Source organism: Macrobrachium rosenbergii, chromosome 10 (genome assembly GCF_040412425.1).
Source record: "Macrobrachium rosenbergii isolate ZJJX-2024 chromosome 10, ASM4041242v1, whole genome shotgun sequence".
NCBI lineage: Eukaryota > Metazoa > Arthropoda > Malacostraca > Decapoda > Palaemonidae > Macrobrachium > Macrobrachium rosenbergii.
In genome coordinates this window covers 37,962,812-37,982,057 of record NC_089750.1, presented here as the reverse complement: position 1 = coordinate 37,982,057, position 19,246 = coordinate 37,962,812, and positions in this window count along the sequence as shown.

Genomic DNA, 19,246 nt, shown 5'->3' with positions numbered 1-19,246 from the left:
TGCCCTTTGTCCAGACTTCATCACTAGAAAATGCCCTCTGTCCAAACCTCATCATCAGAAAACCCCTTAGGTCCAGACTTCATCATCAGAAAGTGTCCCATGTCCAGATTTCATCATCAGAAAACGCCCTATGCCCAGGCTTGATCATCAGAAATTGCCCTATGTCCAGACTTCATCATCAGTAAACGCCCTATGCCCAGAGTTCATCATCAGAAAATGTGCTATGTCCAGACTTAATCACCAGAAAGTGCCCTATCTCCAGACTTCATCATCAGAAAATGCCATATGTAAAAAATTCCTCATCAGAAAATGTCCTATGTCCAGACTTCATCACAAGAAACCGCCCTATGTCCAGACTTCTTCATCAGAAAACGCCCTGTGTCCAGACTTTATCACCAGAAAATGCCCTTTGTCCAGACCTCATCACCAGAAAATGCCCTATGTCCAGACTTTATCATCAGAAAGTGCCGCATGTCCAGACTTCACCAGCAGAAAATGAGCTATGCACAGACTTCATCATCAGAGAATGCAATATGTCCAGACTTCATCACCAGAAAATGCAATACGTCCAGACTTCATTTTCAGAAAATGAACTAAATCCAGACTTCATCACCAGAAAATACCCTGTGTCCAGACTTCATCATCAGAAAACGTCCTATGTCCAGATTTCATAATCAGAAGTCACACTATTTCCAGACTTCATTGCCAGAAAATGCACTTTGTCCTGACTTCATCACCAGAAAACGCCCTATGAACAGACTTTGTCATCACATAATGCCCTATATCCGGACTTTATCAGCAGAAAATGCTCTTTGTCCTAACTTCATCAACAGAAAATAACTTATGTCCAGACTTAATCACCAGAAAATGCCCTATTTCCAGACTTCATCATCAGAAAATGCTAGACTTCATCATCATAAAATCCCTTCTGTCAAAAGTTCATCAGCAGGAAACGGCCTATGTCTAGGCTTCATCATCACAAAACGCCCTATGTCCAGACTTTATTAACAGAAAATGCACTTTGTCCAGACTTCATCAACAGAAAATGCCCTATGTCCATACTTCATCACCAGAAAATGCCCTATGTCTGGAGTTCACCATCAGAAAATGCCCTATGTCCAAACTTCATCATCAGGAATGGTCCTATGTCAAGACTTCATCATCAAAAAATGGCCATTGAACAAACTTCACCATCAGAAAATGCCCTATGTCTAGACTGTCATCAGAAAACGCCTTTTGTCCAGACTTCATCATCAGAAAATGCCCTATGTCCAGATTTCATCACCAGAAACCACCCTACATCCAGACTTCATCATAGCAAAACGCCCTATGTCCAGACTTTATCACCAGAAAATACCCTATGTTCAGACTTCATCATCAGAAAATACTCTATGTCCAGACTTTATCACCAGAACGTGCCAATTACCCAGACTTCACAATCAGCTAATGCCCTTTGTCCAGACTTCATCACTAGAAAATGCCCTCTGTCCAGGTCTCATCATAAGAAAGCGCCTTAGGTCCAGACTTCATCATCAGAAAATGTCCTCTGTCCAGACTACATCATCACAAAACGCCCTATGCCCAGGTTCATCATTAGAAAATGCCTTATGTCTAGACTTTATCATCAGCAAACGCCCTACACCCAGATTTCACCATCAGAAAACGCCCTATGTCCAGACTTAATCACCAGAAAATACCCTATGTCTAAACTTCTTCACCAGATAATGCTATATGTAACGAATTCCTCATCAGAAAATGCCCTATGTCCAGACTTCGCCACCAGAAAACGCCCTATGTTCAGACTTCATCATCACAAAACGCCCTATGTCCAGACTTTATCACCAGAAAATGCCCTTTGTCCAGACTTCATCACCAGAAAATACCCTATGTCCAGACGTTATCATCAGAAAATGCCGTATGTCCAGACTTCACCACCAGAAAATGCTCTATGTACAGACTTCATCATCAGAAAACGTCTTATGTCCAGACTTCATCACCTGAAAATGCACTATATCCAGATTTCATCATTAGACAATGTCCTGTATCCAGACTTCAACATCAGAAAATGATATATGTTCAGGCTCCACCACCAGAAAAGACCTATGTCAGGACTTCATCATCAGAAAACGTGCTAAGTCCAAATTTCATGATCAGAAAATGCCCTATGTCCAGACTTGTTCATCAGAAAATGCACTTTGTCCTGACTTCATCACCAGAAAACGCCCTATGTTCAGTCTTCATCATCACATAATGTCCTATGTCCAGACTTTATCACCAGAAAATGTCCTTTGTCCTGACTTCATCAACAGAAAATACTTTATGTCTGGACTTCATCATCAGAAAATGCCGTGTGTCCAGATATCATCATAAGAAAATGCCCTGTCCCCAGGCTACATCAACAGAATATGTCCCTTGTCCAGGCTTCATCACCAGAAAATGCCCTACGTCAAGACTTTATCATCAGAAAACGACTTATGTCCAGACTTCATCATCAAAAAAATACCCTATGTTTAGACTTCATAATAGAAAAATGCCCTATGCCCAGACTACATCATCAGAAAAAGCCCTATGTCCAGACATCATAACCAGAAAACGCCCTTTGTCAAGACTTCATCATCAGAAAATGCTCCCTGTCCAGACTTCATCATCAGAAAATGCCCTATGTCTAGACTTCATCATCATCAATAGCCCAGTGCCCAGACTTCATCATCAGAAAATATTATATGTCCAAATTTAATCACCAGAAAATGCACTATGTGCAAACTTCATCATCAGAGATTGCCTTATGTCCAGACTTCATAATCATATTGCTTTATGTCCAGATTTCATTACCAGAAAACGCCCTACATCCAGATTTCATCATCACAAAACGCCCTATGTCCAGACTTCACCATCAGCAAATGCCCTGTGTCCAGACTTCATAATCAGAAAACGTCCTGTGCCCAGACTTCATTATCAGAAAATACCCTATGGCCATACTTCTTCATCAGAAATACTCTATGTCCAGACTTCACAATCAGAAAATGCCCTATGTCCAGACTTCATCATCAGAAAATACCCTATGTCCAGACTTTATCATCAGAAAATGCCGTATATCCAGACTTCATCATCAGAAAATGCCCTATGACCAGACTTCATTATCAGAGAATACTCTATATCCAGACTTCATCATCAGAAAATGCATTATGTCCGGACTTCATCATCAGAAAATGGCCTATGACCAGACTTCATCATCAGAAAATGCGCTTTGTCCGGACTTCATCATCAGAAAATGCCCTATGTCCAGACTTCATCATCAGAAAATACCCTATGGCCATACTTCTTCATCAGAAATACTCTATGTCCAAACTTCACAATCAGAAAATGCCCTATGTCCAGACCTCATCATCAGAAAATACCCAATATCCAGACTTTATCATCAGAAAATGCCGTATGTCCAGACTTCATCATCAGAAAATGCCCCATGACCAGACTTCATTATCAGAGAATACTCTATGCCCAGACTTCATCATCAGAAAATGCATTATGTCCAGACTTCATCATCAGAAAATGCCCTATGCCCAGACTTCATCATCAGAAAATGCGCTTTGTCCGGACTTCATCGTCAGAAAATGCCCTATGTCCCGATTTCAAAATCGGAAAATGCCCTATGTCCAGACTTCATCATCAGAAAATGTCCTTTGTCCAGACTTCATCACCAGAAAACGCCCTATGTCTAGGTTTCATCATAAAAAATTGCCCTATGTCCAGACTTTATCATCAGGAAATGTCCTTTGTCCAGACTTCATCACCACAGAATGACTTACGTTCAGACTAAATCATCAGAAAATGCTCTATGTCCAGACTTCATTATCAGAAAACCAGCTAATGCCTGGACTTCGTCATCAAAAAGTCCTTTGTCCAGACTTCATCACCAGAAAATGCCCTATGTCCAGACTTTATCATCAGAAAATGTCCTATGTCTAGACTTTATCATCAGAAAATGCCCCATGTCCAGACGTCATCATCTAAAAACGCCCTATGCCCAGACTTCATCAACAGAAAATATCCTTTCTCCAAACTTCATTACCAGAAAATGCCTATGTCCAGACTTCATCACCTGAAAATGCCATATATCCAGACTGTATGTCTAGACTTCATCAACAATAAATGCCCTTTGTCCAGCCTTCATCACCAGGAAAATCCTTACATCCAGGTTTCATCATCAGAAAGCGCCCTATGTCCAGGCTTCATCATCAGAAAATGCCCTATGTCCAGACTTCATCATCTAAAAATGACCCATGTCCAGACTTCATTACCGGAAAATAACTTATGTCCAGACTTCACCATCAGAAAATGGCTATATTAAGATTTCATCAACAGAAAACGTCTCATGTCCAGACTTCATCATCAGAAAACGCCTATGTCCAGACTTCACCATCAGAAAATGTCTTTTATCCAGACTTCATCATCAGTAAATGCCCTATTTCCTGACTTCATCACCTGGAAATGTCTTTTGTCTAGGCTTCATCATCAGAAAATGCCCTATACCCAGACTTTATCATCAGACAATGCCCTACATCTAGAATTCATCACCAGAAAATGCAATATATCCAGATTTTACCACCAGAAAATGGCTTTTGTCCAGACTTCATACCCAGAAAATGCTTTTTGTCCAGACTTTATCATCAGAGAATTCACTATGTCCAGACTTCACCATTTTCAAATGCCCTTTGTCCCGACCTCGTCATCAGTAAACGTCCTATGTCCAGACTTTATTATCAGACAACGTCCTCTGTCCAGACTTCATCATCAGAAAATACCTTATGTCCAGACTTCATCATCAGAAAACGCGCTATGCCTAGGCTTCACTATCAGAAAATGCCCTTTGTACAGACTTTATCACCAGAAAATGCCTTATGTTCAGACTTCATCATCAGAAAATCCCTTATGGCCAGACTTCATCATTAGAAAACGCCCTCTGCCCAGACTTCACTATCAGAAAATACCCTTTGTCCAGACTTCATCACCAGAGAATGCCCTAAGTCCAGACTTCATCATCAGAAAATGTCCTTTGTCCAGACTTCATCACCAGAAAATGCCCTATGTCCAGGTTTCATCATCAGATAATGATCTATGTCGAGACTTCATCATCAGAAAATTCCCTATGTCCAGACTTCATGATCAGAAAATACCCTATGTCCAGACTTCATCATCAGAAAATACCCTATGTCCAGGCTTTATCACCAGAAAACGCCCTATGACTAGACTTCATCACCAGTAAATAGCCTATGTCCAGACTTCATCATCAGAAAACGCCCTATGTCCAAACTTCACCAGAAAATGCCCTTTGTTCAGACCTCATCACCAGAAAATGCCCTTTCTCCATGTTTCATCATCAGAAAATGCCCTTTGTCCAGGTTTCATAATCAGAAAATACCCTTTGTCCAGACATCATCACCAGAAAATGTCCTCTGTCCAGGTTTCATCATCAGAAAACGCCCTTTGTACAGACTTCATCATCATAAAAGGCCCTGTGTCCAGACTTCATCATCATAAAATGCCCTTTATCCAGGTTTCATCATCAGAAAATGCCCTATGCCCAGGTTTCATAATCAGAAAATGCCCATTGTTCAGACTTCATCTCCAAAATATTCCCTCTGTCCAGGTTTCATCGTCAGAAAACGCCCTATGTCCACACTTCATCATCAGAAAATGCCCGTGTCCAGACTTCATCATCAGAAAACGTTCTTTGTCCAGACTTCATCACCAGAAAATGCCCTTTGTCCAGGTGTCATCATCAGAAAATGCCCTATGTCAAAACTTCATCATCAGAAAATGCCCTTTGTCCAGATTTCATCCCCAGAAAATGCCCTTTGTCCAGGTTTCATCATCAGAAAATGCCATTTGCCCAGGTTTCATAATCAGAAAATGCCCTATGTCCAGACTTCATCACAAGAAAATGCCCTCTGTCTAGGTGTCATCATCAGAAAATGCCCTATGTCCAGACTTCATCATCAGAAAACGCCCTATGTCCAGACTTCATCATCAGAAAATGCCCTTTGTCCAGATTTCATCACCATAAAATGCCCTTTGTCCAGGTTTTATCATCAGAAAATGCCCTTTGTCCATACTTCATCTCCAGGAAATACCTCTGTCCAGGTTTCATCATCAGAAAATGCCCTATGTCCAGACTTCATCATCAGAAAATGCCCTATGTCCAAACTTCTTCATCAGGCAACGCCCTTTGTCCAGACTTCATCACCAGAAAATGCCCTTTGTCCAGGTTTCATCATCAGGAAATACCCTATGTCCAGACTTCATAATCAGAAAATGCTCTTTGTCCGGACTTCATCACCAGAAAATACCCTTTGTCCAGTTTTCATCATCAGAAAATGCCCTTTACCCAGGTTTCATAATCAGAAAATGCCCTTTGTCCAGACTTCATCACCAGAAAATGCCCCCTGTCTAGGTTTCATCATCAGAAAACGCCCTATGTCCAGACTTCATCATCAGAAAATACCCTATGTTCAGGCTTTATCACCAGAAAACGCCCTATGACTAGACTTCATCACCAGTAAATAGCCTATGTCCAGACTTCATCATCAGAAAATGCCCTATGTCCAAACTTCACCAGAAAATGCCCTTTGTTCAGACCTCATCACCAGAAAATGCCCTTTCTCCATGTTTCATCATCAGAAAATGCCTTTTGTCCAGGTTTCATAATTAGAAAATACCCTTTGTCCAGACATCATCACCAGAAAATGTCCTCTGTCCAGGTTTCATCATCAGAAAACGCCCTTTGTACAGACTTCATCATCATAAAAGGCCCTGTGTCCAGACTTCATCATCATAAAATGCCCTTTATCCAGGTTTCATCATCAGAAAATGCCCTTTGCCCAGGTTTCATAATCAGAAAATGCCCATTGTTCAGACTTCATCTCCAGAATATTCCCTCTGTCCAGGTTTCATCGTCAGAAAACGCCCTATATCCACACTTCATCATCAGAAAATGCCCGTGTCCAGACTTCATCATCAGAAAACGTTCTTTGTCCAGACTTCATCACCAGAAAATGCCCTTTGTCCTGGTGTCATCATCAGAAAATGCCCTATGTCCAAACTTCATCATCAGAAAATGCCCTTTGTCCAGATTTCATCCCCAGAAAATGCCCTTTGTCCAGGTTTCATCATCAGAAAATGCCATTTGCCCAGGTTTCATAATCAGAAAATGCCCTATGTCCAGACTTCATCACCAGAAAATGCCCTCTGTCTAGGTGTCATCATCAGAAAACGCCCTATGTCCAGACTTCATCATCAGAAAACGCCCTATGTCCAGACTTCCTCATCAGAAAATGCCCTTTGTCCAGATTTCATCACCATAAAATGCCCTTTGTCCAGGTTTTATCATCAGAAAATGCCCTTTGTCCATACTTCATCTCCAGGAAATACCTCTGTCCAGGTTTCATCATCAGAAAATGCCCTATGTCCAGACTTCATCATCAGAAAATGCCCTATGTCCAAACTTCTTCATCAGGAAACGCCCTTTGTCCAGACTTCATCACCAGAAAATGCCCTTTGTCCAGGTGTCATCATCAGAAAATACCCTATGTCCAGACTTCATAATCATAAAATGCTCTTTGTCCGGACTTCATCACCAGAAAATGCCCCTTGTCCAGGTTTCATCATCAGAAAATGCCCTTTGCCCAGGTTTCATAATCAGAAAATGCCCTTTGTCCAGACTTCATCACCAGAAAATGCCCCTGGCTAGGTTTTATCATCAGAAAACGCCCTATGTCCAGACTTCATCATCAGAAAACTCCCTATGTCCAGACTTCATCATCAGAAAATGCCCTTTGTCCAGACTTCATCACTATGAAATGCCCTTTGTCCATGTTTTATCATCAGAAAATGCCCTTTGTCCAGACTTCATCTCCAGAAAATGCCTTCTGTCCAGGTTTTATCATCAGAAAGCGCCCTATGTCCAGACTTCATCATCAGAAAATGCCCTATGTCCAGACTTCTTCATCAGAAAACGCCCCTTGCCCAGACTTCATCACCAGAAAATGCCCGTTTTCCAGGTTTCATCATCAGAAAATGCCCTATATCCAGACTTCATCAGAAAATGCCCTTCGTCCGGACTTCATCACCAGAAAATGACCTTGTCCAGACTTCATCACCAGAAAATGCCCTATGTCCAGGTTTCATCATCAGAAAATGCCCTATGTCCATATTTGATCATCAGAAAATGCCCTACGTCCTGACTTCACCAGAAAATGCCCTATGTCCAGACTTCATCATTAGGATATTTTACTGTACGTACACAATTCTCTCAACTTAGTAAGACGAACCTTATTATATTTTTCAGTCGTTTAATTGTCATATTTTTCATGTTCCACTTAGAAAGAATCATGTAGGCCACTATTAATATGACCATTACTCATGCATAGCCGTTGGGACATTAGGTAAATAATAAAAAAATTTTTGCTATTTGATTTTATGCGACTAACTTTTGTAGATACAACACATGAACATGTATAATTGTTTAACTTTATGAACAGTGTTAGATTCTTGAAGTGATAGCCCGGGCACTAAATACAATAAATTTACTTTTTACGAAGACCCATGCCTGTTAAAAAAAATCTAGATCAGATAACAGTTGTACATCTAGCAATTTCTTTCAAAAGGCAATACTTTTTTTTATAAGCGCTTATAGAATGGTATAATTTTACATGGTGGTGATGTTAGTATTCATCAAGTTTAGTCCCGGCTTTCAATTTCATTTGAATGGTTGGTGTGCTCATCAGTCTGCTTCATGTTGTTGAATTGTTTTCGACATTCCAAGCTCTAGGTTATATGGCATCAACTGTTTCTCCTTTACATAAGAGTGATAATTTTTATATATTTTTTGTGTTATTTTACAATATTGATAAGGACTTAGTATATATCTTCTAAAGTCTTATTTTCCAATGTTCGTATGCGATAAAATGAGTTGTTTTACTAACAGTGATGTAATGAAAGCAATGTTTTTTAGTTTTCTGTAAAAGAAAACTATTGAGATGTCTTTGTCTGTCCGTCCGCACTATTTCTATTCGCACTTTTTCTGTCCGCCCTCAAAAACTACTGTGGTTAGAGGGCTGCAAGTTGGTATGTTGATCATCCACCCTCCAATTATCAAACATACCAAATCGCAGCCCCCTATCCTCAGCAGTTTTTATTTTATTATGATCATTGTCTGGCAACGCTATAGGACAGACCACCACCGGCCAGTGGCTGAAAGTTTCATGGGCTGCGGTTCATACAGCATTGTACGCTGTGCAGAAAACTCGATTCTTCGGCGCCTTTTTACTTGTTTTATTGCTGTAAAAACTTCCAAGTAGTTTCGCCGAAATTGATCCTTAATGAGAGATTGTAAGGTGGAGCAGATCAAGACCACTCCATAGATGAAAATCCTTCTGAAGGGTTCTGAACTTGGGTTGAAGCATTCTAAAGTGCTCTGAATCGAGGAATCCCTTATTTTCAAAGCAATCCCATTCAGAGATTTAAATCTTGCTTGTCTTTAAATGATTCCGCCTACTTATACAACTATGTTCATTTTACACAATAACAATCTTAAATATCTCATTCTGTGTTATGATAGGTTCAATCATATCTGTATATTATTAACCTGTATATATTCATGATACTTATCAGCGTGAATTAACGCTGGATGATCTTTGTATGTATAATTGAAATATTTTGTTAGCCTGAATAGATTTAGCAATATTTATAAAACTGATAGTTAGCCAGATAAAAAATTCTGATTTGTAATTTAAATGCTTTCAGACAAATTCAACTGAAGATGATAAGGAGGGATTTAATGACTACAATTCCACACAGTAATGCTGCTGAATTTTAGAGCACTCAACTTGGCCAAATAAAAAAAGAAAACTAGAGCCGTGGTGGTTCGGACAGAAAGGCCTCTTAGCTTCTTTACCAGTTTAATCTTATTTCCGGTTCCAATTCCTGACAGGAGGCACCTCAGGCTTCAGACGTTAAGAAGTGATTGTATTTCATAGAGGTTAGTTCATCGTTGATAGTAGTGTATTGACAGAAAAACGCTGCAGTGTGTGTTTTCACAGATACCTTTCTATAAAGAAAAGATTGACTAAAGAAAATCCATTGCAACCAAACTTGGTTTACCACCCTTGAAGGAAGGAAGAGTTCCATATATAAGCGTGAAGCATTGTGAATGAAGTATCACTATTTTTCCCAGTTATCGGGGGGTAGAAACTGCAACTTCCAAGCGTAACGAAAGGAGATAACAGGAACAGAGACCCTCCACAAGATAATTAAAGACAGAGCTTTCGAAGTGCTAACCAGTCAGCAATATAACTCACTCTGAAAACTGTTCAGGTTTCATGAATACGTGATCATCAGTGGCAAGAGACACAGAGACATTTGCACCAACTATCCTGCTCAGTATGTCACTGTTATCACTACTGAAGACCAAGCATGTCCTAAGTGCTCATATTTTGAGGCACAGCGTTTGGTTCCATCAGTTGTGAATCATCGGTCTTTTTCACAGACTATCACGTACATTTTAATCAGATTCTTAATTTGTCTCCAAAAGACCCAGAGGGAGAGAAATTTGTAATGTTCTCTTAACATATGCACATAAATATGGTATTTTTATATAATCCTTCCGCATAATAAAGGAGTCAAAATCTAAATTAGCAACATTTGAAGGTAATCTAAACCTTTGGACAAACAATTCTAGAGTGATCGTAACCTCAGTTCAGAACACCATTTAAGGATAGTGGTTTGGACCTACTTCACCGGTAGAGAATTGCAGCGTTCTGGGTAAAGTAATGCCTGGGGTTTGAGTGATAGATTATGTAGCCACGGTACTTCAAAAGATGTATGTGAAAGTCATTAAGGAAAAAATTATTAGGGAGGAAAAGAGCCACAGGATGTACGCCAGAAAATGAAATCAAGCCATGTTAAAGATTCTTCGAAACTCGTTCTTACGTTTCAAATGAAAAACTTCACTTCCTTGAAGTAATGACAGATGTTTACTAAGAGACCCACCCCTTCGAATAACTGTCAGTAGGCAGCCAACGAATATTCGTTTCAGGTGGGGAGCAGTTGTCACCATCGTAAGGAGAGCCATTTAATCAGTACGAGGCAAAGGAAGATGCATTTTTGAACTGGACAGTGTTTGACAAGTTTTAACTAACAGCGGCTTTGAGGACATCACCATTGAAAAGAAAAGGCAAATGCCATGAAAACTTTTACCGCCGCCTGAGGAACAAAAATGACAAATTTTAGACTGGTATTAAAAAAAATGTAGAGGCACTTTCAGCCAGCAAAAACTAAAAAGAGGATGGGGGTATTCTCAGGTAAAGGAAATAGTGAATCTCACAATTAGGACAAATCTCTAACGAAATTACATCGGATTATCCAGTACATCTGTAAAGAATCTTTGGGTGTAATATTCAGTCGAGTAACTCAAGATCACATCATGTGACCACCACCACTTAAAGAATTATTAGATAATACTAAAGTAATTTGTAAATAGAACAACCTCGCGCAGCTCCATAGACATCTGGAAACTATCAGTGAATACCAAAGCATCAACTTCACATCGCTCATCTGTCGAAAAAGTGCTATCCTAGGTACTGTAAATAAGATAATTTTCTCCATTTACTAACTAAGTTCCCATTTGTTTTTGAAACGAAAGGATAAGGATAAGATGAAATTTCTAAGATGAATATTTCCAAATATATATATTATATATATATATATATATATATATATATATATATATATATATATATATATATATATATATATATATATATTTATATATATATATATATATATATATATATATATATATATATATATATATATATATATATATATATATATATATATATATATATATATATATATATATATATATATATATATATATATATATATATATATATATATATATATATATATATATATATATATATATATATATATATAATATATATATATATATATATAATGTATATATATATATATATATATAATTCTTCACACATTTTGGATATATATATATTGTCACTACAAAATGTTGAAATTTTGGATACCATGTCATACAAAGTTGACATATACAAGAATATGAAACAATTCTGAAGTCTGTAGCAGGATTCGAACCCGCATACGGAGAACCAGAACGAGGTCGCTTTACCGACCTAACCAAGACAAGAATAAAAGTCATTGTAGCCTAAGGGTGCTTACACCTATCAAATTCAGATGCATTTATTAGAGTTGTTCTCTTTTAGATTCTATACAATGCAAATAATTACTTTTTAAAGGTTACCTAATGATAACTCATTGTTTGCAAAACTCTTAAATGAAATACTATTAGCATAAATTTTCGAAGATATATTTGCCCATGTGAAGACTTCGTTACATTACAGGCAACATTTTAGTACCGGATAACAGATCCTAAGTTACGTAGATGATATGTTTCTCGCTACTCAGGATAAATTCTACGAAACAAACAAGTCGTTATGATTTGAACCATGAACCAGAAAAGCATCTATATAAGTTTTAAACACGCCATTTTGAATCCAACTAACTTATGAAATAAAAAAAAAAACCGATGCATTATAACACGTCATTTTGAATCACACTGACTTCTGAAATGAAAAACCGATGCATCATATCACGTCATTTTGAATCAAACTGACTTCTGAAATGAAAAACCGATGCATCATAACATGTCATTTCGAATCAAACTGACTTCTGAAATGAAAAACTCATGCATCACAACATGTCATTTTGGATCAAACTGACTTCTGAAATGAAAAACCGATGCATCATAACATATAATTTTGAATCAAACTGACTTCTGAAATGAAAAATCGATGCACCATAACATTCATTTTGAATCAAACCGACTTCTGAAATGAAAAACCGATGCATCATAACATGTCATTTTGAATCAAACTGACTTCTAAAATGAAAAACCGATGCATCATAACATGACTTTTCGAATCAAACTGACTTCTGAAACGAAAAACAGATGCATTATAACATGTCATTTTGAATCAAACTGACTTCTGAAATGAAAATCCGATGCATCATAACATGTCATTTTCAACCAAACTGACTTCTGAAATGAAAAACCGATGCATCACAACATGTAATTTTGAATCCAACTGACTTCTGAAATGAAAAACCGATGCATCACAACATGTAATTTTGAATCAAACTGACTTCTAAAATGAAAAACCGATGCATCATAACACGTCATTTTGAATCAAACTGACTTCTGAAATGAAAAACCGATGCATCATAACATGACTTTTCGAATCAGTCTGACTTTTGAAACGAAAAACAGATGCATTATAACATGTCATTTTGAATCAAACTGACTTCTGAAATGAAAAACCGATGCATCATAACATGTCATTTTGAACCAAACTGACTTCTGAAATGAAAAACCGATGCATCACAACATGTCATTTTGAATCAAACTGACTTCTGAAATGAAAAACAGATGCATCACAACATGTAATTTTGAATCAAACTGACTTCTAAAACGAAAAACAGAAGCATTATAACTTGTCATTTTGAATCAAACTGACTTCTGAAATGAAAAACTGATGCATCATAACACGTCATTTTGAATCAAACTAACTTCTGAAATGAAAAACCGATGCATCACAACATGTCTTTTTGAATCAAACTGACTTCTGAAATAAAAACCGATACATTATCACACGTCATTTTGAATCAAACTGATTTCTGAAATGAAAAACCGATGTATCATAACATGTCATTCTGAATCAAACTGACTTCTGAAATGAAAAACCGATGCATTATAACATGTCATTTTGAATCAAACTGATTTCTGAAATGAAAAACTCATGCATTATAACATGTCATTTTGAATCAAACTGACTCAAATGAAAAACCGATGCATTATAACATGAAATCAAACTGACTTCTGAAATGAAAATACATTATAACACGTCATTTTGAATCAAACCGACTTAAATAAAAACCGATGCATCATAACATTTTTTGAATCAAACTGACTTCTAAAATGAAAAACCGTATAACATTATAATCAAACGTCAAATTTTATAACACGTTATTTTGAATCAAACTGACTTCTGAAATGAAAAACCGATGCATTATAACACGCCATTTTGAATCAAATGACTTTCTGAAATGAAAAACCGATACATTATAACACGTCATTTTTAATCAAACTGACTTTAAATCAAAAACCGATGCATCATAACATGTCATTTGAATCAAACTGATTTCTGAAATGAAAAACCGATGCATCATATCACATTTTGAATCAAACTGACTATTTGCATCATAACATGAATCAAACTAACTTCTGAAATGAAAAACCGATGCATCATAACATGTCATTTTGAATCAAACTGATTTCTGAAATGAAAACCGATGCATCAAACACGTCATTTCAAACTCAAATAAAAATCATGTCATAACACGTCATTTTAAATCAAACTTTCTGAATCAAAAACTAATGCATCATAACACGTTATTTTGAATCAAACTGAAAAAAAAACGATGCATCATAACATGTCATTTTGAATCAAACTGACTTCTGAAATGAAAAAACCGATGCATTATAACAATTTTGTCAAACTTTGAATCAAAAACCGATGCATCATAACATGATTTTGAATCAAACTGACTTCTGAAATGAAAAACCGATGCATTATAACATGTCATTTTGAATCAAACTGATTTCTGAAATGAAAAACCGATGCATCCGATGTCTTCTGAAATCCGATGCATAAACATGTCATTTTGAATCAAACTGACTTCTGAAATGAAAAACCGATGCATCATAACATGTCATTTTGAATCAAACTGTGTTCTAAAAAGAAAAACCGATGCATCATAACATGTCATTTTGAATCAAACTGACTTCTGAAATGAAAAACCGATGCATTATAACATGTCATTTTGAATCAAACTGACTTCTGAAATGAAAACCGATGCATCATAACATGTCATTTGGAATCAAACTGACTCAGATGCATCATAACAAGTCATTTTGAATCAAACTGACTTCTGAAATGAAAAACAGATGCATTATAACATGTCATTTTGAATCAAACTGATTTCTGAAATGAAAAAACCGATGCATTATAACACGTCATTTTGAATCAAACTGACTTCTGAAATGAAAAACCGATGCATTATAACATGTCATTTTGAATCAAACTGACTTCTGAAATGAAAACCGATACATTATAACACGTCATTTTGAGTCAAACTGATTTCTGAAATGAAAAACTGATGCATCATAACACATCATTTTGAATCAAACTGACTTCTGCAATGAAAAACCGATGCATCATAACATGTCATTTTGAATCAAACTGATTTCTGAAATGAAAAACCAATGCATTATAACATGTCATTATGAATCAAACTGACTTCTGAAATGAAAAACCGATTCATCATAACATGTCATTTTGAATCAAACTGACTTCTGAAATGAAAAACCGATGCATTATAACATGCCATTTTGAATCAAACTGACTTCTGAAATTAAAAACTCATGCATTATAACATGTCATTTTGAATCAAACTGACTTCTGAAATGAAAAACCGATGCATCACAATATGTCATTTTGAATCAAACTGACTACTGAAATTAAAACCGATACATTACCACACGTCATTTTGAATCAAACTGACTTCTGAAATAAAAACCGATACATTATAACACGTCATTTTAAGTCAAACTGATATCTGAAATGAAAAACCAATGCATTATAACACGTTATTTTGAATCAAACTGACTTCTGAAATGAAAAACCGATGCATTATAACATGCCATTTTGAATCAAACTGATTTCTGAAATGAAAAACCGATACATTATAACACGTCATTTTTAATCAAACTGACTTCTGAAATGAAAAACCGATGCATCATAACATGTCATTTTGAATCAAACTGATTTCTGAAATGAAAAACCGATGCATCATATCATGTCATTTTGAATCAAACTGACTTCTGAAATGAAAAACCGATGCATCATATCATGTCATTTTGAATCAAACTGACTTCTGAAATGAAAAACCCATGCATCATAACATGTCATTTTGAATCAAACTGACTTCTGAAATGAAAAACCCATGCATCATAATATGTCATTTTGAATCAAAGTGACTTCAGAATTGAAAAACCGATGCATTATAACACGTCATTTTGAATCAAACTGACTTCTGAAATGAAAAATCCATGCATCATAACACGTTATTTTGAATCAAACTGACTTCTGAAACGAAAAACCGATGCATCATAACATGTAGGCAACCTGTTTTGATCAATGTAGTCGGCCACATTGTAATATGACAAAGGCACGCTCTCATCACTTACGATATTTCGAAATACGCTTATTAAATCAATATTATCGACACAGATTCACTTTTATGTTTTACGCAGGTCTTCTCTATGGAAGATCATATTAATTAATTAATGATGAAGCCTTCATAACCGCTTCGATACTGTCATCTTTTTACCTGATGTTATTAATATTACCGTGACTTCTAACTTTCCAGTTTTTCTTGTTGATACTGTCGTTTTTATTATTATTATTATTATTATTATTATTATTATTATTATTATTATTATTATTATTATTATTATTATTATTATTATTATTATTATTCTTTTGCATTGCTCAAGAGTTGAATATTGGAAGTGTGCAGCAGGAGGTGTTATCTCCCTCCACCATTATTCCAGCCAATAATGGACATCTTTCAAAACTTTTAGCTCGTTCTCAAAGACTAATAGAAGCACCAACTGATATAACTTTATCCATTTTCATTCTTCCCGAAACCCAGGGATTGAAACTTTTGTGTTTGCTATTGGCTGCCGACAAAAGGATTGCCTATTGGGGAGCCACCTATTGTTGACTGACAAAACTAATGAAAACGGGGGCTTGCCGCCAGTGATACCAACACCCTACACAACCCCAAACCCCTCAGGGTGTTAGGCAGCCAATAAGTTGAGTGATGTGGGGAGCGGATAGCTTTGGGGTTCGGGTTAACCATTGTTATTGAAAGCTTAAATGTACTAGGGTTATATGGTCGCTTCCCATAATAATATCATGCTGAAATGTGACATATATATATATATATATATATATATATATATATATATATATATATATATATATATATATATATATATATATATGTGTGTGTGTGTGTGTGTGTGTGTGTGTGTGTGAGTGTGAGTGTGTGTGTGTGTGTATGTAGAATCTACTGGTCGAGAAGTTAAGAGGGCATTGTGGCTATTAGAATTATATATATATATATATATATATATATATATATATATATATATATATATATATATATATATATATATATATATATATATATATATATATATACATTCTATTTCTTTAGTATGTCACATAAGAAGAATAACAGCTTTTCTTACATTCATCCAAATAAGCTTTGCAAAGTGCAAGTGTCAGTGTACAAAAATTCTCTCTCACTTTCTCTCCTGTTTCTTCCATCTGCTTTTCGGAATCTGGCAACACTGTTATCGTCCAGGGGCTCAGCCGGCGGTTATGTGCGGACATGGCCTCATTCTGGCAAAAGATAGAAAATGGGATATCGGCGTCTATTGTTGGCCCAAAGAAAGTCCACAAAAGGGCCACTGGCGATGTGGCGAGTGGTGTAAATATCCCAGACAGTTTGATATTGTTTTCGTGCAAAGACTTCACAAGCATCCGTTATTTGGATGTCTCTTTTCCTTCGGTAAAAGGTGGCTTTCAGTTCTTTGTTTATCACTGCTGGAGGAAGTTTTATAACGTTGCATCATTAGTATAGATTATAGTTGCTATTGGTTACAAAACCCATTTCACTGTGTATGTTAATGAGACGAACTGCTGGTTAAAGCACCTATTTATTTTTTTAGAATTTTTGTCATCCTTGATTTCAAGAGACGTTTGACTTTTCAGCCGCTTCCCATTTATTTCAACGACGCTTTTCTTTTTTAAATAGTTTGTTAAACGTCATCTTAACACATTCTTGTACTTGCCTAGTACTTAAGAAGCAGCTTATTTATTTCCACATTATTATTATTATTATTATTATTATTATTATTATTATTATTATTATTATTATTATTATTATTATTATTAATTATTAATGGTAATAATAATCTAACCCGTCGGTTGAAACAAAGAAAGTTGTCATAAACTGAGCTAGTAAAGGAAAAATGAATAACGTTAAAAATTAGTCATTGTAAATTAAAATAAATTCATATAAATATAAAAGGATTAAAAGCATAATGATAAAGAATATACAAACTAAACAATAAGAGATGCTAGGGAATTTGTATCTAACAGTGTTAATCTAACAGGATGACCTGACAGCCATGCATAGAAGCACTTATAATTTCATCTTTTAATGTTATAATAATTGAAAAGACTAGCTATGGAGTGTCCCTAAATAAACCATAAACTAGCAGATGTTCGCTGTAGGTTGTATTTGCTAGTTCCTATATCCGTACCATACCCATACCCATATCTGTACCATGGGAAGGTGGAGGGCGAAGGGAGGGGAGGGGAGGGGAAGGGAAGGGGGAGTGATGGGGAGGGGATGGGGAGGGAAGGGGAGGGGAAGGGAGGGGAGAGAAGTGGGAGGGGACTGGGGAGAGGAGGAGAAAGGAGGGTATGGGAAATGGAGGGGGTGGATGGGAAGGGGGAGGGAGAGGGAAGGGGAGGGGATGGGAAGGGGGATGGGGGAAGGAGGGAAGGGGAGGGGGGGAAGGGGATGGGAGGGGGAAGGGGATGGGAGGGGGAAGGGAAGGGGAAGCGAAGGGGAGTGACACAGAAAGGCAGCCAAGGAAATAAATATAATAGAAGGAGGGGTGGACACACACAAACACACAACACACACAGAAAGGCAGCCAAGGAAATTAACCCTTTGATTTCGGTTGTAACGTATACGACGCATTTAATAAACTGGCCCGGAACACTGTTGTGTCGTATACGAGCACCGGTAATTTCCTTTTATGTGAAGGACTGATGATTGAAATACTGGCCTCTTTTTCTTGATATGGTAACAGTCTGTCAGTTGCCATACAGTGAATTCATATAAATTCACGTGTTTCCCTAAAATTCATTAGTCTTCATCAAGATGTCACAGGAGGACGGGTCAAGGGTACGACATCCTCGAGTTGACCGCCGGCAGATCGAGAGAAGAG